The sequence below is a fragment of the Cynocephalus volans genome, chromosome 16 (genome assembly GCF_027409185.1).
Source record: "Cynocephalus volans isolate mCynVol1 chromosome 16, mCynVol1.pri, whole genome shotgun sequence".
NCBI classification, from domain to species: Eukaryota; Metazoa; Chordata; class Mammalia; order Dermoptera; family Cynocephalidae; genus Cynocephalus; species Cynocephalus volans.
This window is the reverse complement of record NC_084475.1, coordinates 37,055,561-37,078,752: the sequence shown is the minus strand read 5'-3', so window position 1 is coordinate 37,078,752 and position 23,192 is coordinate 37,055,561.

The window sequence follows — 23,192 nt, the reverse complement described above, 5'->3', positions numbered from 1 at the left end:
CTCTGTCTAGAGTCACTTGCCACCCCCAACGGAGCAAAGCCAGGGAGCAAAGCCACCATTTCTATTCCTCTACCAAATAGTCCAAGGAATAAAAGGAGATGATTGCAAATGAATCATCCCTGTCCTATTAGTTGCCATCTATTGAGCCTCTGCCATGGGTTTGGCCTTGAACTGGAAACTTTGTACTTGTTTTTATTTTTTCAACAAAGCTATTATTATTGTGCCCACTTGATGCAAAGAATCCAAGGCTCAGAGAAGTTGAGGAACTTGCCCAATGTCACAGAGTAAGCTGGGTTCCACCCAGGTCTATCTGACTCCATAGATGCCTATATTTTAGTGTCTCCAGCCCATGGTTTTCCATGAGGTCACTGAGCATAAAGATAAGAATCAAGTTACCTTCCTCCCTCTGCAGCTGCTCCTTCCTTTCCCCTCCATCCATCCCAAAACAATCTCGCCACCATTTCCACAAAGTAATGCATCCTGTTATATCTGTTATATATCTGTCAAAAAAGAATAAAGAATTAATAAACTACAAATAAGAAAATATTTGTGAAAATAATTCCAATGAAAACATCAGATATTTTGTTCTTGATTGTTCTAAAATTTACTGAAAAGTAGCCTGTGGAGAATATTCTCAATTTTACTCTCTTCAGCTTCCTTTTTTTCCAGGCTTAGAACTCCAGAGAGGCTTATGTTTATATTTTTTCCAAAAATATTTACTTTCTTACACTAAGAGCACAATTCCAAACATTTGTCTCCAGCTACTGAAAATAGAAGCTTAAAAACAAAAACAGCATCTACTACACCTGTAACCTCAATAGTGTGGCACTTTCCTGTAGAAAATGTACTGGATTTAAGTCAAAATACATCTTTTCCGTTTAGCTTGTGATTTAAATTGACATTTTTTTCTACTGGTGTTGCAGGGAGTGATATTATAATCAAATGTTACATAACAGAGGTTGAATGTTGCACTCCATGCCTTTCATGCCTTTATATTATCCAAGTGTTTGTCCCAAGATGAGCTTGCCTTTGACTAATGAAAACTTGATGCTTGGGGAGGGTTATCTACCTTGCCCAAGGCCACACAAAGGCCAGCAGTAGAGCTACAAAGTTAATCGTGGAATCAAGTATTTCTCTTTCCCTTGAGTTTACTCTAAGCTACCTCTACTCCTAAAACTTATATTTTAAAAAAAGATTTTTTATTTAGGGCACATATTCTCATAAGTCCATTAGGTGGTTGTAAATTCTTGGGGGCAGGAACAATTCTACTTATTTTAGTATCTAGCAATGTGTACCTACTGGATATTCGTTATAATTATATAATTAATCACATGCCTGCCCATCCTTATTTTAGAAAGTATTTTTAAAAGTTTCAAAAACATATCAACTTCTACAAAATAACATAAATTAAAAGTAAAAGTGGAAAAAGAATGTAAATCGTAAGACGTAGAAGCAAGATGTAAGATAAAGCCAGGGACATGACTAAAATACATTTACCATCCTGCAAAATATTACATTGGCTACACATGGATCCCATATTTACTCTTAACTTACTAAGAACAAATGAGAAAAGGGGAATTTAATCAGTTATCTCATTCACAGTCTCCTCAAGAAACCAACTATTGCCGGGAGAAGGAATCTCCTTGATGATACAAGCAGATATACACACCCTCCAGTGGCTTGTTAAATACATGTTAAGTAACTTATAGTCATTGATTTTTAACTTTGTTTTGATTTGGTTTGGCTTATTTGTTTTCTACAGGTTTCTCTGCCTTTAGGAACTGAGCAAGTCAACTTGCTAACAGATTTATAATCTAGCAATATCCAAAGCTAAACAACATCTCCTATTCATAAATTTGAGCTTAACCATATCAAATTTTGTCCCCTTATGCTTTGTGAAATATCAAAAATTGGCAGGGTCCACTGATTAGAGTCATTCCTAATATGTGAAAAATAAGGAACATTCCAGTCTCTGCATTATTTACCAATTCCTCTCTCGACCCATTATCACTCTCCAACCTTTGCTTAGCCTTTCCTTCAAAATCTAAGTGTCTATAATTGACCCTGAAACAGGTAGGCAGCAGCCAGGAGAGAAGGCAGTAGTGCCACCTGGTGCTCAAAGAGATCAGAGCTCAGACATACCTACTTCCCCCACCTCCTACCCCACCCACCACTTCTAACACAATTGCCTATAAGTAGCACCCCCTTGGGCCTTGCACACTTAACCCCCACTAGCAATTTGCAAAGCCTCCTCCCACTCATTCTCCCTCCCAGGCCGCCTCTGATGCTCATTTCACTAGTTTTCACTTGTATACACGTTGAAGGGTGGGAGGAGAGTCACATGATGTGAGTAACCCCACAATCCTGGCTGGTACCAATTCCAGTGTTAAAATAAGGATGTACCAAAGTAAAAATATTTATTGCATTTTTGGGCATTGAACATTGAAAGGATTCCAAATATCGAGGACCAGGGAGGAAATAAGCACAGATGCCGCCATTTGGTGGGTTGTTGTTGTTGTACATTTTACAGACAAAATACAGTAAATGTTTTACAGACGTAGTTGCATTACCATGCGTCCCCTGACATATTGTGCTTGTCACTTTATTATTTAGCATTTATGCGGTATTTTAACTGTCCTATATTATTTTTCACAATCCTATTAAAGACACCAGTTTTATCCCTATGTGTCATCTGGTCAGAAATGGTCGGACTTGTTAAACTTCCCCCTTACCACACTGAAAGTTCACAGTGAAAGCCAAGGGGGATTTCAATGCCCTGTCCTTTGCCTTCTATTAACTGATCTCATCCATTCACACAGTGGCCACTGGAGTCCTAATACATAAAAGGAAGGGAAACAGAGATAAAAAAATACAGGTCTGCCTTCAAGGAGCTTTCCACTCTGGTGTGGCCTGGGAATTCATGAGGGTAAAATAAAGATTGCACGCATCATAATGTGTTTGGGTGCTCTACCTAGGTTAATGGAGTAGAATCAAGTTACACACAGTAGAATATAATCATTTAATCTGCTTATATTAAACTACGCAAGTATGGCATGAGAGAGGAAAAGAAAGGGGACAGTAACAGCTTAAACAGTACGGGACATTCCCCACACTGTTCTTTCAGTGAGCATATACCCAAGGCATGCATGTGACTGAAGACAGTAGTCAATGGTTCTCCTAGTCAGCCACAGGTCCCCGTGCATGCACCTCGCAGTATGGAGCAACGTGCATGTATCTAGTTTTAAAGATACTGTATATTTTTAAATACATATACGTACAATCATGAAACATAAGCTAAATAAAAGCCAACTGCTTTGCTGGTGCTTAATTAATGACAGCACAAACTGCCCCAACATCTGAGAATGAAACTGCTGTGTAGGACTCCTGGAGCAGTAGTATGTCAGTCTCTAATGTGGCATGAACACAGACTACATATCCTACTTGATGGGCAATTTAAGGGATTTTCAAGATAATTGTAACTATTTGTGGTGTCCACTTTTTATCCTACTTTTAGATTGTAACACTCAAGGATATGTAACTCAATATTTAAGTTGCTCTGGGGGAAGGAGAAGGGAGCGGCCACTTGCTTATGTGTGGTAGGGAGTCTGACAAAGGAAGAAGTTGAGTCTTAAGGAATGATTGGGATTTTCCTAGGCTAATCAGGAGGATAGAGCAGTCCAAGCCGAGGAAACAGCAATGTGCAGGGCAGAAGCATCTGAAGTAATGGCATTTTCTAATATTCTAAATAATTTGACAGGGCTAAAGGTTAAAGGTGCCTGTAGAAAAGTGATGCTGAAACTTTGGATTTTACACCTTGAGATATTAGAGATCATTGTTAAACAAAGTAGTATAATAAATGTATCCTGGAAAAGGGTTGTCTGGTGGCCATGTAAAGAGGGCATTTGAAGAGACCAAAACAGGAGCAGAGATAAGTCTGGAAGCTATTGCCAACGTTCATGTGAGAAACAATGAGAAATTAAACTAAGGCATTGACAGCAGGAGGGAGTGCAATGCACAATTTTTAAAGAATATTGAAGTCAGAAATGACAGGATTTGGTAACAGATTGGATGCAGGAGATGGCATGATTCCCAATTGAAAGATATCTAAAAAGTTGATTTAGTCAAGCTCTGAAGAAGTAAAAGTAGCTACATATTTATAAATTTGTTCCAATTCATGAGATGGATGTAGCAGTTAAAAATGTACTCAAAAGTCAATCACCACTTAATGATCCTGCAAAGAATAACCTTCATTGATTTTATGAAGAATCTTTACCATAAACAGCCATACAAAAAGTGCTTTTTCATTTATTATAAAACAATAATTCTTAAAAACCTCACCTATTATATAGGTCAAGATACACATACAAGACTGTATATATGTAAAACTATAGCATATTTTAAAATTTAACATATGGAAAGAATTTTTCTACTAAGAAAATTTCTTTCTTACTAAAAGACTGCATAGGTTTCTCCTTTTTTCTTGGCTACTAGGAAACTCAAAAATAAATTTTAAATCAGGCTCAATGTGATGATTAATTATATGTACCAACTTGGCTAGGCCATGGTACCCAGATATTCATCAAACATTGTTCTAGATGTTTCTGTGGAGATTTTTTTGAGATGAAATTAATATTTAAATCAGCAGACAATATAATATAAAATATAATAAAACAGATTGCCCTTCATAATGTGGATGCTTCATCTAATCAGCTGAAAGCCTTAGTAGAAAAAGACTGGCCTCCCTCAAGGACAGGGAATTCTGCCAGCAGACCACTTTTGGACTTGAACTGCAAGTCTGGTCCTCTAGCCTCCCAGCTGATGCTGCAGACATAGTATATGGTTCTGTTTCTCTGGAGAACCCTGACTAAGACTCAGCAATCACAGTGGCCCTGATAGATTTTTTCTTCTTTTGCAAAATTCTGATTTTTTTTGTTTGCTTTTATGCTTATTTTATTTATCTTATTATAAATATATTATGTTTGGGGAATGTCTTTGAAATTAGAAAATGCATTTTGAAATTTGAACACATTAAAATCAGACTGTGCTAGGTACTTCGTTTTTTTATGCCAATCCTTAAAACAACCCTGTATTATAAATGATATATGCCTTCAATAAAGATGAGGAAACTGAGGCTTGGAAAATTTAAATGATATTTCCAACTTCCAAAGCCTGCAGGTAATGGAGCTGTGATGGAATCCAAGACTCACCTGACTCTGGGTGGCTCTCCACCACATAATGCAAAAGAAAGGCTTGACTAACCCAACATAACACAAAGTCCGACAGTCTCCGCTGGACTCATTTTAAGAGAAACTCTCGTTACTCAATTTAGCATTTTGCTTGGAAATGACAACATTTAAAAGAAGCAGAATGTCTTTGTCAAAATTCTGTCTTATGAAGAGCAGAAATCCATCATAAAACAGGTTAGACCAAAGGAGGACAGTTTCATGGCTGTCTCACAAATCCTCAGGATCGACATCTAGCCAGGCCTTAGAAACTCGTGGAGGCAGGAACTCAACACTCTCAGCCTTCCTCTCCCCATGAAGGAAACCAGAATATGTCATTCCAAAATATGTCTCTTTGACATAAAAATTATTTTGAGCTGAAGGCAATTAAAGAACAGCAAATGCAGGAAAAGCTCTCTCTACCCTCCCCATTTTCAGCCTAAAGGCAGAATACAAATTGTCCTTTATTGGAGATGACAGAGAGCTAGACTCTTATCAGCTCAGAACCAGCAGCAGAGTAGTCTGCAAACAAATCTAACTCCACATTACTCTCCTCCCTTACAATTACTTTCCCCCAGCTTCCCACCCTTGGAAACCTAAAATCTCTTGCCTTTGTCCTGTCATTCCTCTACGAATGTACAGTATTGTTCTTTGTTGCAGATGCTGTATCAGCCAGTGTTCTAAGCCACCACTTTGAGTTACTTTCCTTGCACTTTCTTCCATGTGCTATGTTCTTCACAAGTTAATAAACTGCCTTTCTCTTGTTTATCTGCCTTTTTGTAAAGAGCCACAGCTAAAATCCTAAGATGGGGAGAGGTAAAGTTTTGCATCCCTTCTGACACCTAATAGTAATTTTGATTATTTTACATAATAGAAGTGAATCAGTGAGGGAAAAAGGATGGAAGAGGAAAAGGATAAAAAAGTCTACCCTTTTGGGGCTAAAGTTAAAATATAGGGAGCAAAAGAGAAGGATTTCCTCAACCTCTATAGTAATTTTGATACCTGTTATTCTCCTGGACCTGGAGGTCTGTATTCTCTTTCCCAATTTTCCCCTCTCCATGATGTCTGCTTCTGAGGTTTTTCCTTTGGATCTTCTCTCACCACCCTGAACACCTCCCCAGTGTCCAGTCTTTCCAAGGTCTACTGTGATCCAGCCACTTTCAGCACACTTCAGGCGGCAGCAGCATCTGTTTGCCTCAAAGTGTTTCTAAAATAGATTCATATATACTAGCTATGTGTAATTGAAAGGGAAAAAATACAACTTACAGAAAAACAGCAGACTTTTGATACTCCTACTTTCTAGGAGTAATACGTTAATTCATAGAAGGGAAAAAGATAAAACGATGGATGGTCACTTTTTTTTTGACATCTTATTATTGGTTGTGCATATTCATTGGGCACAAAGTTGACCGTGAGCACCTGTGCCCAAGATGTGATGATCAGATCAAATTATCAGCTTGCCCATTATGACAAATTGCAATTATTCCCCATGTTCCCCCCACCAACCTTTCCCCAACCTCTCTCCGCTAGGCAACCCTGGGTCTGCTCTCTCCCTCTGCAAGTCCAACACACTATTATTATCTTTCTTTCCTTCCTTCCTTCTCTTTTAGCTCCTGCTTATGAATGAGAACATGCGGTATTTTTTCCTCTGTGCTTGGCTTATTTCACTCAACATAATTTTCTCCAGGCTCATCTACGTTACTGCAAATGGCAGAATTTCATTCTTTCTTATGACTGGGTAGTATTCCATGGTGTATATATACCACAGTTTCCTTATCCAGTCATCCGTTGATGGACATGTAGGTTGGTTCCATACCTTGGCTAATGTAAATAGAGATGTGACAAACATGGGAGTGCAGGTATCCTTTCAACATGATGACTTCCATTCCTTTGGGTATATACCCAGAAATGGGATTGCTGGATCATATGGCAGTTCTATCTGTAGTTGTTTGAGAAACCTCCATACTGTTTTCCATAAGGGCTGCACTAATTTACAGTCCAACCAACAGTGTAAGAGAGTTTCCCTTTCTCCATACTCTCGTCAGCATTTGTTATTCTGTCTTCTTTATTATAGCCAGTCTAACTAGGGTGAGATGAAATCTCAATGTAGTTTTTGTTTGCATTTCCCAGATGATTAGTTATGTTGAGGATTTTTTCAAGTACCTATTGGCCATTTGCATGTCTTCCTTCAAAAAAATGTCTATTCAGCTTCTTTGCCCATTTTTTAATTGGGTTTTTTTGTTGTTGTTATTGTTGCTGTTTTTTACTGTGTAGCTGTTTGAGTTCCTTGTATACTCTGGATATTAACCCCTTGTCAGATGCATAGTTTGCAAATATTGTCTCCCATTCAGTAGGTTGTCTTTTCACTGTTGACTTTTTCCTTTGCTGTGCAGAAACTTTTTGGTTTGATACAATCTCATTCATTTATTTTTTGTTTTGTTGCTTGTGATTTGGGGGTCTTATTCATAAAGTCTTTGCCCAGTCCTACTCATGAAGTGTTTTTCCTGTTTTCTTTTAGTAGCTTTATAGTTTCAGGTCTTATATTTTAGTCTTTAATCCATTTTGAGTTGTTTTTTAGTATATGGTGAGAGGTTCATGTCTAGTTACATTCTTCAGCATATGGATATCCAATTTTTACCAGCACCTCTTATTGAAGAGGCAGTCTTTTCCCCAATACATGTTTTTGTTGCCTTTGTCAAATACAAGATGACTGTAAGGCTGAGGAGTGATTTCTGGGTTCTCTATTCTGCTCCACTGGTCCGAGTGTCTATTTTTATACCAGTACCATGCTGCTTTGTTTGCTATATCTTTGTAGTATAATTTGAAGTCAGGTACTGTTATGCTTTTGGTTTGTTTGTTTTTATTTTTGGTTTTTTTTTTTCCCCCTCAAGATTGCTTTGTCTATTCAGGGTCTTTTTTTGTTCCATATGAATGTTAGGGTTGTTTTTTCTATTTCTGTGAAGAATGTCATTAGTATTTTGATGGGGATTGCATCAAATCTGTAGGTAGCTTTGGGTAGTATGGACATTTTCACAATGTTGATTCTTCCAATCCAAGATCATGGAATGTCTTTCCACCTTTTTGTGTCTTCTTTAATTTCTTTCAGTAGTGATTTGTTGTTCTCTTTGCAGAGCTCTTTCACGTCCTTGTTTAAATTAATTCCCAGGGGTTATTTTTTTTCTTTTTTTTTTTTGGTGACCTTTATAAATGGGTTTAATTTCTTGAGTTCTTTTCCTGCTAGTTTGTTACTGGAGAATAAAAATGCTACTGATTTGGGGGTGTTGGTTTTATATCCTACAACATTACTGAAATTGTTAATCAGCTCTAAGAATTTTTTGGTAGAGTCTTAGATTTTTCTATACATAGGATCATGTCATCTGCAAACAAGGATGGTTTGCCTTCATCTTTTCCAATCTAGATGCCCTTTATTTCTTTCTCTTGCCTGATTGCTATTGCTAGAACTTCTAACACTATGTTAAATAGGAGTGGTGATAGTGGGCATCTTGGTCTTGTTCCTGTTCTTAAGGGAAAAGCTAAAAGCTTAAAGCTTTTCAGGATGATATTGGTGGTGGGTTTGTCATAAACAGCTTTTATTGTGTTGAGATACTTTCTTTCTATACCTAATTTGCTGAGAGCCTTTATTATGTAGGGTCGTTGAATTTTTTCAAATGCTTTTTCATAATCTATTGAGATAATTATATGGTTTTTGTCCTTGATTTTGTTGATGTGGTGTATCACATTCATTGACTGGCATATCTTGAACCATCCTTGCATCCCTGGGATGAATCCCACTTGATCATGATGTATAATTTTTTTTGATGTGTTGCTGTATTCTGATTGCTTGTATTTTGTTGAAGATTTTCGGATCTATGTTCATCAGAGATATTGGCCTGTAGTTTTCTCTTTTTTGTTGTATCTGTATCTGCTTTTGGTATCAAGGTGATGCTGGCCTCAGAGAATGAGTTTGAGAAAATGGCCTCTGTTTCAATTTTTTGGAATAGTTTGAAGATAATTAGTGTTAACTCTTCTTTAAATGTTTGGCAGAATTCAACAGTAAAGCCATGCAGTCCTGGGCTTTTCTTTGTGGGAAGACTGCTGATTACTACTGCAATCTCGTTGCTTGTTATTGGCCTATTCATGTTTTCTATTTCTTCTTGGTTCAGTGTAGTAGTTTGTATGTGTCCAGAAATTTATCTATTTCTACCAGGTTTTCAAATTTGTTGGCATATAGTTGTTTTTAATAGTCTCTAATGATTCTTTGTATTTCTGTGATATCAATTATAATGTCCCCTGTTTCATTTCTGGTTTTTGTTGTTTGGGTCTTCTCTTTTCCTTTTTTTGTTAACCTAGCTATTACTTTGTCTATTTTGCTTACCTTCTCAAAAAACCAACTATTTGTTTCACTGATCTTTTATATCATTTTGGGGGTCTCTATGTAATTTAGCTATGCTCTGATCTTAATTATTTCTTTCTGTGTACTAAGTTTGGGATTGGATTGTTTCGGTTTTTAGTACTTTGAGGTGCAGCATTAAGTTGTTTATTTAAAAACTTTCTAATTTTTTGATGTAAGCATTTGTTGAAATAAATTTCCTTCTTAGTACTGCTTTTGCAGTATCCCACAGGTTTTGATATGATATGTCTTTATTTTTGTTGGTTTCAAGAATTTTTTTTATTTCCTGTTTAATTTCTTTTTGGACCCATAGGTCATTCAGGAGTCTGGTATTTAATTTATATGCATTTGTATAGTGTCCTGAGTTTCACTTGTTATTAATTTCTAGTTTTAATCCATTGTGTTCTGAAAAGATACTTAAGATGTTTTCAATTTTTTTTTTAATTTGTTGAGGGATGGCCACTTTTCATTTACAAACTCGAAGATGGTGTGGGAGGTGATCATACCCAAGAATAAGATCCTGTGAAGGGAAAGACAGTCATTACAAAGATTCTTCCAGTGCTACATGTGATTAAAAGGCCTAGACCTGGAGCACAGCCACATTGTTTAGTCAAGTAATTTAATAAGGTTTAGATAAGCAAAGATAAAAACTAGAGGCAGTTTAACAAAGGGTGGTAAGAGTTGAACATTATAAAGAAACGTAAAAAATTAAATGTGGAGGTTGGGGCATAGGAGCTTTGGACGAGAGGAAAGAAGGAGCCAACAGCATGTTAGAAGCCTAGAACGGTAAGGAGCAGGAAATTTGCCTGTGACAAATTTCCATTGAGGGGCTGGGAAACTTTTGATCAGAGGGATGCTTAATATTCAATATTAAGCAATAGGCTGTTCTGGGATATAAGCCACTTCTATTTCTTCCAAGGCTCCATGAAAATATTTAATACAACTGCCTTGTTTATAATGGCTTGCAAAGGGGAAAAAATATCTGCATAGTTACATGACAAAAAATAACTAGCTACAACTAAGTAGCAGCTAAACCAACCTCCAGCCTGCCATTAGGTGGCACCTGTCCTGATAGCTCCCCACTGTCTGATCCCCATGTGGGTTGATTCAGGGAAAATAGGAGCAAAAGCCACCAAATGCAAGACATGAGTGAAAGGAAGTTCACAAAGCAGAAAAGGGTACTGAGAAAATAAGCCCTGAGGGCTTGTGGGAATCTTGGAGAAGGCACTGGACTCCCCATGGGAAGGAAAATAGTGCCATTAAAAATTAAAGACTTGTAAATGACCCCATAAGAATGAATGAATCAGAAAAACACAGGCAGCTGATTCTTGAGTTATGCTAACCCTAATTTGTGGCCCTTGAGTCCTCAGTCTTCATTGCTACAGAATCTACTTGAACTTTCCTTCCTCCCATTCCATCTTTACACAGCTTACTTTGAAAGCATTCATTGGGGAAATGTTCACAGCTTTCTGCTACTTCTTGTACAGATTTTGTTGGGAGAGATGATTCTTGGTCCTATATGATTATGCATATGAATAGCTTAATGCATCCAGTGACTTTATGTCATAAATTAATTGTGAATAAATTTATTGTCATAAATTAATTGTGAATTGTTAAGTTCGGTGACCTGATACCCCAACCTTTTAGGGTTTCCAGATCCCAAACACCCAGTTATGTAATTGGCCTACAGATGACAAGGCTATTAGATATCAGAAATAGAGTTTACAGATAAAACTAAATGGATTAGCCTGTGCTGAAATCAGATGGATCTGGTTTAGTCCACAGAGGTTCAAAAAAAATTTTAAGCCAAAATGTATATAACAGGAGACAAACATAAAAATTTTGATTTGCTGCTTCTTTAGAAAAAACAGAAGATCTAGCAAACTCAGTAGGATACACACCACTCATTTGCCTCAACTGACCCACTTTGCATACTTAGGTTACTTGCCTGTCAAGCCATTTGAGTTTGTCTACTGATCTGACTTTTGCTCGAACAATTCCCATTATGGAAAATGGTCTGTCTCACAAGGCAACCCAATCTTTTATTCGACTGTTAAAATTCTGAGAAAGATTTTTCTCCTATTGAATAAAACTCTATTTTCATGAAACTTAAATTGAATTAATCACCTTCTGGTCTCAGTTTTACCTCCCAAATCTAAAAGGAATCACTTTCATTACTAACAGATAGTCATCAGTTTCCCCCAAGACTTCTCCAATCCAGGCTAAACATCCTAATTATTTCAGCCTTTCCACCCATGCCAGTGATTCTCAAGCCCTTCCCCTTTCTAGTCACTGTTCTTTGTATATTATCTAGAGATTAATAACAAAAAAATAATTGCCACAATCCACTTTGTCATGATACAATGAATATAAACTGCAGTACAAGTCGTCATTTGCCCTTTTTCAAATTAATACCTACTCTTTCTAACTTTGATACATTTGACTATTACTTGATACCACAGATGCCTCAGATGCCTCAGAAATTGTGAATATATAATATGTGAATATATTCATTATGTCCATTCTGCATCCATAATGGGTCCATCATAATGTGCCCTCTGAGTGTGAAATATAAATAATAAAGCAAGAAAGAAGTGCTTGTGTACTGTTATTTAAAGTGGGGTAAGTTGACAGAGCTAACAATTGACATGAGGTGAGTTAAAATAACATTAGGGAGGTTGTGTGGGTGTATGTGTTGGCGTAAATGAAAATGCATTCTTCCCTACCTTTCTGTAAAATTTTTGTAGACATATAGGAAAGTTAAATATTAGAGCCTTACATGGGCTTAAATTAATTAGGAAAATGGAAGCTTGAAAGTATTAGTGACCAGTCCACAGTCAGAGATAATGTTGGAAGCAGACCTAGAATCCAAGCTTTTCCTATTGCCTTTCTTTCCAACATACAAATATCTGCTCCTTATATCTTTCTAGTAGTTTCTCAAGAGAAATGTCTGATTAATGCATTTCTAAGTATGTTACAGGTTCAGAGACTCAGAATCTGAAAGAAATTAAGAATTTCTTGGGCTGCATAGCAGTAAGGATTTAAATCAAAATCTTACAAATCACCCTCATCCATCCAGTGTTCAAAAGTTCAAGAGAGCAGGTGCCATGCTGCTCTTAAAGGGTTGAGGCATGGGTAAAATTTTAAATTTCTAGTAATATTTTTTACTGACTGGTGCCCCAAAATGCATATATTAAGCTTAATTCACTGTATTTCACAGATTAAAAGGTCAAGATTTTGCATAAAGGTTAGTGAGTTTTAATCTTCCATAAGAATTTCCTGTTATTTTTCTAAAATCCTACATAGAATTCTCATACTGTTTTCTACCTAACTAAAGGAGAAGTCTTTTTCTAGCCAGTGAGTCTGAATTGAACATAAATCTTTATTTAAAGGATCTGTGCTAAACTAAAGCAAAATGGAGATTGATAGATACCTGGATAGAGAAAACTTTAAGTGATCAATTAAAAAACATACTTTGAGGTGTGTAATTAAAGGCAAGACCAAGGTAAAGTAAACTGAACTCCTTAAAAGAAAAACTGATCTTTCTGCTATATATCATCACCTGAAGCCAAAGTAAGATCAATAACAATTACACTAAGTTACTGCACATACCTCAAGGGCTACAACAGTGACTACAGAGGTTCTCCATCAACAATTTGCAAGGCATGTTGTATAGAAGTCAGTGCAATGGCCTCTGTGAGGTACAGTGAGGATACTAGTACAATACTTGATGGACACCATACATTTCACTAGGAGTTGGCACTAACAACATCTCAAGAACTGAAAAAATATTTTTTGCTCCTGAAAATATAAATCATGTTAGCAAGAAATAAGACTCTGCTTACCTGACTGTCTCATCAAAACTATCCATCCTGTTGGTCTCAAAGTGAAGCCTGATTTAAAATGAGAGTTATTCCTGATTCAAGGTTAATTCGACTATGATATTTACTTTTAAGATGATGCACTTTCAAAACTTGATTCTGACTGAATTGATAATGTATCTAGATATTTGCTAAAAAGCAACCATTACACAATCAACAGAGTAAAAAGGCAACCCAAAGAATAAGAGAAAATATTTGCATGTCAAATATCTGATAAGGGGTTAATATCCAGAATATATAAAGAACGTCTATAACTCAACAACAAAAACAAGCAAACAATCAGATTAAAAAATGGGCAAAGGTCTTGAATAGGCATTTTGTCCAAAAAGATAAAGTGGCCAAAAAGCACATAAAAAATGATCATCACTAGTAGAGAAATGCACATCAAAACTACAGTGAGATACCACCTCACACCTTGTAGCATGGCCACTATTTTTTTTAAAAAAAGCAAATATTGGGAGAAATTGGAACCATTATGCACTGTTGGTGGGAAAGTAAAATGGAAACCAAAAAATATTTTGGTTCCTCAGAAAAAATTTAAAATAGAATTAACATATGATCCAGGCATTCAACTTCTTGGTTTAAACCCAAAGGATGTGAAAGCAGTCTTAAGAAATATTTGCACATCCAAGTTTACAGCAGCATTATTCACAAAAGCCAAAAGGTATAATGAACAGAAGTCTCCACCAAAGGATGAATGGATAAACAAAATGTGGTATATACATACAATGAAATATCATTCAGCCTTAAAAAGGCACAAAACTCACACATGCTACAATATGGATGAATCTTGAGGACATCATGCTAAGTGAAATATTCACTAACAAAAAGATAAATATTATATGATTCCACTTATATGAGCTACAGAGTAGTCAAATTTATAGTGAGAGAAAGTAGAAGGGTAGTTGCCAGGGGCTGGAGAGAAGGGAGAATGGAAGTTGTTGTTTAATGGCTATAGAGTTTTAGTTTTGCCAGATGAAAAGAGTTCCGGAGATTGGCTGCACAACAATATGAATATATTTAACAGTATAGAACTGTACACTTAAAAGTGGTTAAGATAAATTTTATATTATATGTTTCACCACAACTTTTTTTTAAAAAGCAACTATTCATTTCACTAAAAGCACAACAATGTTTATTACTATTATCTATAATAATAATGGTGGCTAGCATCAATTGAGCCCTTATTCCTAAGGTACTATTATGTGCATTCTCTCATTCAGTTCTTAAGAAAAGCCAGTGACAAAGGCATCATTACTGTTTTCTTTGTACAGATGAGGAAATTGAAAATTAGAAGTTAAATAACCTAATGACTAAGAGTTATTGCAACATTAAAACCACCTAAAACTTAGTGGAGTGAAATGGATTTTGCAGGTCAGAAATTTGGATAGGCCACAAAGTGGATGGCTTATCTATGCTCCAAAATATCTGGTATCTCAGTTGGGAACACTTAAATGATTGAGGCTGAATTCATCTCTCACGTGTTTAGTACCTGGTAGGAGACTCTCAAAGAATGGGCTCAGCTGAGGCTGTCAACTGGAACGCCCCACATGTGGCCTTTCCACATAGCTTGAGCTTCCTCAGAGAATGGCTTCTCAGGATAGCAGCCTTAGCATGGTGGTTCAAAACTCCAAGGGTTAGTGTTCCAGCAAATAAGAAAACCTGCATGGTCTATTGTGACCTAGCCTTTGCAGTCACATAGTGTCACTTTTATCATTCTCTATCAGTCAAAAGTTACAAGCCTACCCAGAGTCAAGGGGAGGGGGCCTAGAACCCATCTTTTGATGATAGAAGTGTCAAAATGTTTGCAGTTATATTTTTAAATTATTACAGACTCCAAAGCCCCCATTCAAAATCAGTGTATGATATTCAGTTCTAGGGATTTATAGATTGTTATTACTGGGGAAAGTAAGAAGAGGTGGAAATTTGATACAGACTTATTCTCTAATAAAGCAGTCTAAAAAAATGAAAGATATATAACTCAAGGTATTTTCATTTCAAACACAATGCCAAACTAAGAATATTTTTTAAACAGTCAATTCATACCAAAGCATTAAACATTTTTATGTTTTTGTTCTTAATGAGAAATGCACCTAGAATAGAGGAAAAGCCACAGCAGAGACCAGTGCTGGAACTGTTGGCATCTGAGGAACAAAAGGACAAAGAGATGACGGACGGCAGTATGTATATTACCAAACTCTGTACATAGCACTTGACTGCTTTGAAGGGCAGCACTGTGTTTACACCAAAGTCTTTACAAGGAGAGCAACAGTAGATGAACAAGCAGAACCCTCTGGAGTTTAGACCAGGCTAGGAGAGTTATAAATAGAGATGCCCTAAACCCCTCAGCAGGCAAAAATAAACCCATCAATAAAACTAAAGATGAGGAGAGGAAAGAGCCTGAATATCCCAGGGAAGAAACAAAGTTTAGAATAAATGAAGGAAACTCTAGGTTATTCTTCCACATGAAGAAGACCATCAAAAGACCTCTTGCCAGTCATGAAGAAGGGAAACGTGGAGGGTACAGTTTTCATGGCCCACTTAGCTATTTTCTTTAGGACATTAAAAAATGATTAGGAAGCCAAATAAATAAAACAATTAAGGGTCATCTGGTTTTGGTTTTGTATTGGTCTGTTTCTGTTGCTTTTAACAAAATACACAGAACTGGGTAATTTGTAAGAAAACAAAATTTGCTGCTTACAGTTTCAGAGACTTGGAAGTACAAAGTCCAGGTTATACAGCTGGTGCAGGCCTTAGTGGTGGCAACAGTGAGCCAGGGGTCTCACATGACAGAAATGGCAGAGCAGAGAGAGGGACAGACTCTTCATTCTCCCCTCTTAAAGCCCTCAGACCTGACCACCATTATTAATCTGTTCACTATGGCATGGTCCTACAATCCAATCACCTCTTCAAGGCCCCACCTTTCAATGACCATAATAGGATTTCCCACCCTCCTTACACTGTCATAGTGGGGGTCAAGTATTGGTGAGACACTCAGTCCAAGGCAGTTTTGTTTGGTTTTGCTTCACTACAAAAGGGACAATGACACAGATATAAAAAGTTGTAATTAGTAGTCAAACCCCCCTTAAAATAACAATATAATAATTTATAAAGTAGGGTTAGTTTTTGTCAGTGAGAATGACTAGAAAAATAACCATGCTTACTAAAATAGTTGTTAATTTCCAGATTGTTCTACGGTTCATTTTCCTATTGGATGTGCTCTAACAACTGTTCTAAACTAACCTTGTCCTGTAAAGAAATGAATTTGTTTTTCTACTCTGTAATTCAACCTAAGCAACGGGAAGGAGAAAAATGTGAATAGATTCACACAAAAAAAGTTGCTTTGTCCAGATTTTATCAACCAGAAATCTGTACTGAGTCACTTCAGTATTCCAATTCCCAGTTTAAAAAAAAAAAAATAGTTGTTAGGGTAATGATTACAAAGTACTAAAAGATGCTAAAGTGACTTCTGAGTTATCCAAAGAGAAATGAGAAAAATTTCCTGGTGAAAGATTTTGGAGGGCCTCAAATACCAGCATAAAGCATTTGAAGACCCATTTGATGGGTGAAGGTGAGATGTTGGAAGTATTTGAACAGGGCAACAGCATTACCAAAACAGCCATGTAGGAAAATCAATCTGGTGTTCAAAGGAAGTTTAGATTTCAATAAAGAATAACTGGAGTCATGTTAGGAGGCTATTAAAATAATCCAGGGTGAAGGGGGAAATGCAAGTATCTTAACCAGGTTCTGTGATCATGAAAGGGAAAGAAGAGGGATAGGTAAGGCCATATAGGAATGTAGGGTGACAAACCTTCCCAGTTAACCTGAGATTGAGAAGTTTCCAGGGACATAAGACGTACAATGCTTAAACCAGGACAATCCCAGGCAAATCAAGACAGTCAGTAACCCTAGTTGGATGTTACAGGCAAAGGAAGAGTTAACATTATTTGATTACAGGGAGACAGGACTAGGACAACAATTGAAAAACACTCTATTCGCTAAAACCTTAGATTAACCAACATGTCCCTACTTATAGCCATCCCAAATATTCACAAAGCACCATAAATATGGAATGAAAAGCATGGGCAATGCAGTCAAATACAACATATAGAAGTTTTCTTTACATTTCAGCTACAAAGAAGGGTATAAAAGGACAGAAGCCAGAAATTTGAAGGAGATAAGTTATAAAAGAATTGAGAGAAAATGTTAAGCATAGACCAAAAGGTAGCACAGGTGGGTGAAGACTAAAGGCGGTGTTGGCTGAAGGTACCAGGATGGAGAGAGCAAGAGCTGAACTTGAGTTGGGAAACCGAGTCAAGAAAGAGCAGAGGTGGTAAAAGGACAGGAAACAGAGCTTTGGGAAGAAACACACATGGAAGCAGTGTCCAAATTGCTGCCAATTTCCTGGTGTTCAAAGGCAGTTTTGATGTTAACAGGGAATGGTTGGAGACCAGTTAAGAGACTGTTGAAATAATCCAGAGTGAGTGTTCATGAGTGTTGCCCCTTCCGCTCCTCACTTTCAATAGCTCCTTCTTCCTGTTGACCACCCCACCGTTCAGTCAGAACAACATTCTCCACTCATTGCTTCCATGAGGGAAGGCTAGACAGAAGGACAGAGGGTCGCTGCGGTGAAACATCCCTCCACACTTTTTGAGTTTCAAGTATACAGAAACCTGGGGGAAAGGAAAGACAAATTTTTGAGGAGATAGTTGATAATGATGGATGGATGGATAGATAGACAGATAGATAGATAGACAGATAGACCAATTGATCAATCTAGATTTGTAATCTATACTCTTTCGAGGGCCTGGGGTGTGAAATTGAGGGAGGGAAGACAATGAGGAACTGAGCAGGGAGAGAGGCAGGCGGCTGGCGTGAGGGGCTCGACCTCAGATGTGGAAAGATTATACCACCAAAGTCTTGACTGACCCTCTCCCTTTATCCACCTCCTGGTCCTGTTGATTCTAATTCTTAAATATCTCTTAAGTTCGTCATCTTCCCACCATCCCCAATGCCACTACTCTCAACCAGTCAGTGCATTGGTTCAGGCCATGCCAGCCAGTGTCTTGCCTATGTCACGACCACCTCCTACTTGGCTTCTCTGACTCTCATCAGTCTTCATTATCAGCACATTAGTCTTCCTAACAGGCGTTGTTGTTGATTGGTACATAGATCTTAGGTTAGACTGGCTTACTTCATATTTCTGCTTAGTTTACTCATCTGTATATGTGGTTTAATAATAATAATACCTAACATCAGATTGTGTGGAGGCTTCAAAGAGTTAATACCTGTGAAGTGTGCTCATCTGGCACATTGTCACCCAGTAAGCACAGAGCAAGTGTGAACTATCTTCACTGTTATTATAATATTGTTATTGCAATTATTGCAATTATAAAACATAAATCTCTTTTTGCCACTCATCTATCAACAGCCAAAGTTTGAAGTTGGAGGCTTCTGGTCAAGATGGTGGAATACATGGTCCCCAGTGTCACTCTCTCCCACAAATGAACCAATTAACAACTATTAAAAAGCAACAATAGCCAAGCTGGGGCTGCAAGAGCCCAGGGGAAGAGGAGGAGAGACCTGCAGAGTACATGAAGGCAGGAGAAGCCATAATGAGAGAAATAAAAAACTGCTCAGACCATTTCAAATCCTGGCCACTTCCAGGCTGGAGCTGCTGAGTGCACAGAGCAGGAGCGGGCAAAAAGCCACAGCTGTGCCCTTCGGATGGGGTTCTTTGGAGGCTGCAGGGGAGAGGAGGGCCTTGGTGGCCCCCAGGCCAACAAGACCACTAATAAGGTTCCCATGGACCCACACAGGACTGAGGACCCACAACAACTGAAAGAAAGGAGCCACTCAGAGGCCAGTGAGTGATTGCAAGGGACTGGCACATGCCCCATCCCATGGGACGTGTTTGGAGCACAGGCGGTTAGAGAGACGGGCCCACCAGGGGAACACTGGGGCACAGCAAATGCAGCTGATATGCCCCCCAATCAGCTCAGGACCACTCAGAGGAGGCTGGTCAGGAATATAGAACTGCATGGGGTGCAATTTGATGAAATAACTCAGGGCCAGAGCAGAGTTTCTACACAACACAGGTGCAGTGGATCTCACGAGACTAAAAGTACATATAAAGTCAACCTTTAAAACCTGAGCTGCACAAAAAGCCTTCCCTAGGGAATCAGCAGCAAAGCAGAAATTTAGCTCAACCACAGGGCTCAAGTACTGGTCCCCACAGAAAGTTCCCCCATTTTAGAAGTAAGCAAAGGACAACAAATTAGTTCTAGCACAGAGGTTAAGTGGTGGGAACAGCAAACAATTCAACACAGAACTGAAAGAAAAAACCAAGTACCCACAACCAGAGACAAAGTTTGATGTTGACTTGTAAAGGTCTCATCTCACCAAAGAACACCTATAATATCTAGAAGGACTAGAAGTCCCCTGGGCTACCAAGCCAAAAAAGGGGGAGGTTTAGTAGCCTCAGCCACACACCCCCGACACATGCAACCAGCCCAGCGACAACCACCGAGCCACAGCAAGACAGCTCAGTTCCCGAGCTGGGGTGGTGGGGGGTGACAGCTTTTGCCACACACCCCTGACATCTGCACCCAGCTCAGCAATGACCAAGCCACTGCTAGAAGCCCCCTGGTCTCCCCTGTGGGAATGAGGGGGTGCCACAGGCCTCAATTCTGGCCCCCTCCTTCTTCAATCCCATTTCCTCCCCCTTTTCCCTCTCCCCCTACTTCCCAACTGCTCTGCAACAACATCATAGAATGTAAAAAAAATAAAAATATTAAATAAATTTTTAAAAGTTTGAAGTTGACTTAGGTAGAGGGTTTGGTTGAGTCTAATAAAAGGTGAACTAAAACCAGAGGAGACTCTCCAGAAGCTCAAGGCAAAAAGTGCCAACGACCTCAGGGTCTCTCAGGATGAGGGTCTCAGACACATGACCGAAGCCAGCTGCCTTCCTTTTTGTTTCATTCTTAAGATCATATTGGCTTTTGTATCTGCTTCTCACTCTGTTTCATTCCCTCTCTGAAGACGGACTTTCTCTGATGATTTTTTGTGCTTGTGGCAGCAAGTGGCTGCCCCACGATCCCCCACATGTGTGCTCAATTCAACTCTTAACAAAGACAGTTTTCAAAATTTTTGTGTGACTGAAAATGATTGGTCATCTTAGGGCAACTGAGAGCTGGAGAAAGGCTGTAAGAACAGCAGACAGCCCTCTTAATATGTCTGTTCATTCTGACGTGAACCTACAAATACGCTTGTGACCATGTCCTATCACTTCCTGCAAAATGGATACTCCCGTCATCCTGGATTACACATTTCTCAGAGTCGCTGTCACCTGTCTTGTGTCTATGCCCTTACACATTGTTCCTTCTATCAGAATGCCCCTTGCCAATCTTTCACCTAACCAAGCTTCTACTTATCCTTCCAACTGAGCCCAAACACCCCTTCGCCGATGACACTTTCACTTCCCATGTATGCAAATGACTTTGTCTATTTTATGTACTTCTGATTACAGCTTCCAACATGTTGTATAAAATTATATATTACATTCTTTCTCTGAGCTTTTCAGGACAGAGATTCTTGTTTATAACTCATTTGTGTATTTTCGGCACCTAAACAATTTATTGATTGAACACTTAAATGAAAATTAATTGTAGTTTTTATTATACAATTACATTAACCCAGTCTATTCTGAAAAATCAATCTGAGCTTACAAAAAGTCTAAGGTAATAAATATTTTTAAATTAATGTTTTTAAGGAACCACTTTTCAGCATACATAGTTATGAAACTAAGGCTAATAATTTATTAAAGAATGAGTATTCTGATGTATCTGATTTAAAATGGAATCATTAGAGATAAGCATATTTGTTTCATGTACATAGATATTGCCAAAATGGTTTAAACATTTTGTGGAAACAGTTTATTTCACATAAACTAATCATTTTCTTGGCTTTCAATTCACCATATATTGTACTGCATGAATAATACATCTTTTTCAGAGATGATGCAAGAGTAACTAGCTTGTGCCTGAATAAGTCTGAATAGTAAACACACATAGTCCATTTTAATAACTTCACTCCACCTGTGTCTATTTGTGATAATAGCTAAATACACATGCCCTTTTTCAAAACTAACTGCTACTTTTAAAATCATTTCTCTTTAGAATGTCTGTCTCTTTAATGTTGTATTTCAATCCTCAGAAATGTCTTGTCTTTTTCCTCTCCTCTTTTTTTCCTTCTCTTTCTCATATCACTCAGTTTCTTCTGTCCTATGACTCAAGTCTAGCATCACCCTCTGAATCTTCTCTTCTGATGACCTAAACTGCTTCCATTGTTCCATCCATTCCCTGTACTCTGAAATATGGTCATACTTTAAGTATTCCACAAATAATTGCTTGCCTCCCCTTTGTGAGCATTATTTTTCCACTTCACTGATTGAAAGTTGAACTTACCACTTGCTTTAGAATAAAATATTAGCAAAAATACATTGAACAGACTTGTACTCAATGCCCAGGCTAGTGCTGAACCAACTGGCCTTGCCACCTAAATCAGACCTGCAGAGATGAGCTCTTAAATTAGATCTACCTATTGACCTGCAAACCTCAGAGCATGACAGTAGATTGTGTTGTTGCCAGTCACTGTGTTTTGAGATAATTTGTTACATGGCACTGTTTTGGCAAGTGGTGGCCGATATAACATTCTTCCTAACACTACCATTCTTTCTGACTTTAACACATAAGAAAAACATTCCTAAATTTATAAAACTTAAGCATCTCTCACATGACAAAATTTAGAAATGTGATTAAAGGCTAACACAGCTAATTGTGGTTATGATTAAGCACCTAATGTATACCGGGCATTATTTATATGCGTCATTTCTAATCCACCCTTTTACAGGTAAGAAAATTGATTCAGAAAGTTTAGATAACCTTCCCAAGGTCATGAGGCTAGTAAGTAGTGGGAACTCAAACCAGGTCTGCATGAACCCAGAACACTGTAGCTTTTCCTCTCTCACACAGTACATATAATTTATGCTGTCAATTAAAGTGACATTCATAATAATAATTAATTCAGTCCCTGGAATTAATGTTATATACAGATAGATTCTGTTTGTGGTTGACATTTGATGGATAACAAATGGTTAATTCTCTTAATATAAGAAGATGAAAATATTTAAAACATTTTAATTATGCACATAGTATAATTTGACTTTTTTAATTTAAAATTTCAATACATTATGAAAGTTGTCAGAGCAGGTGTGTAAATGGTTTTTATTTGCAGTCTCACAAAGGTACAGTGTTTAAAGGTAGTAAACTGATCATTCTGGGCCTTTCCTGGAACATGTCTAGTGATAGACAATTGTGTTTGTGCACAAAACAACTCAGATTTGAAAAAGACCAAATAACTGTTATTTTACCATTATAAAGAAAAAAATATGTTTGAAACATATGACATAAAAATGCTCCAAACAACAACTTAGTGAAATTATAGTTGAAAGATACCAATTTGAAGTAATACACTCTTTGATTTTTAGTCCTTCTTTCTATCCAAACAAAAACTTCTGTGTTGGGCGTTTTGTTTGTTTTTTATTCAAGCATGTTTTACAAATACTATGGCTTTCTTAATACAGAGATTATTTTGGGGACAACAGAAGACAGTAAGTTTTCTAGTGCAAACAGCAGACTG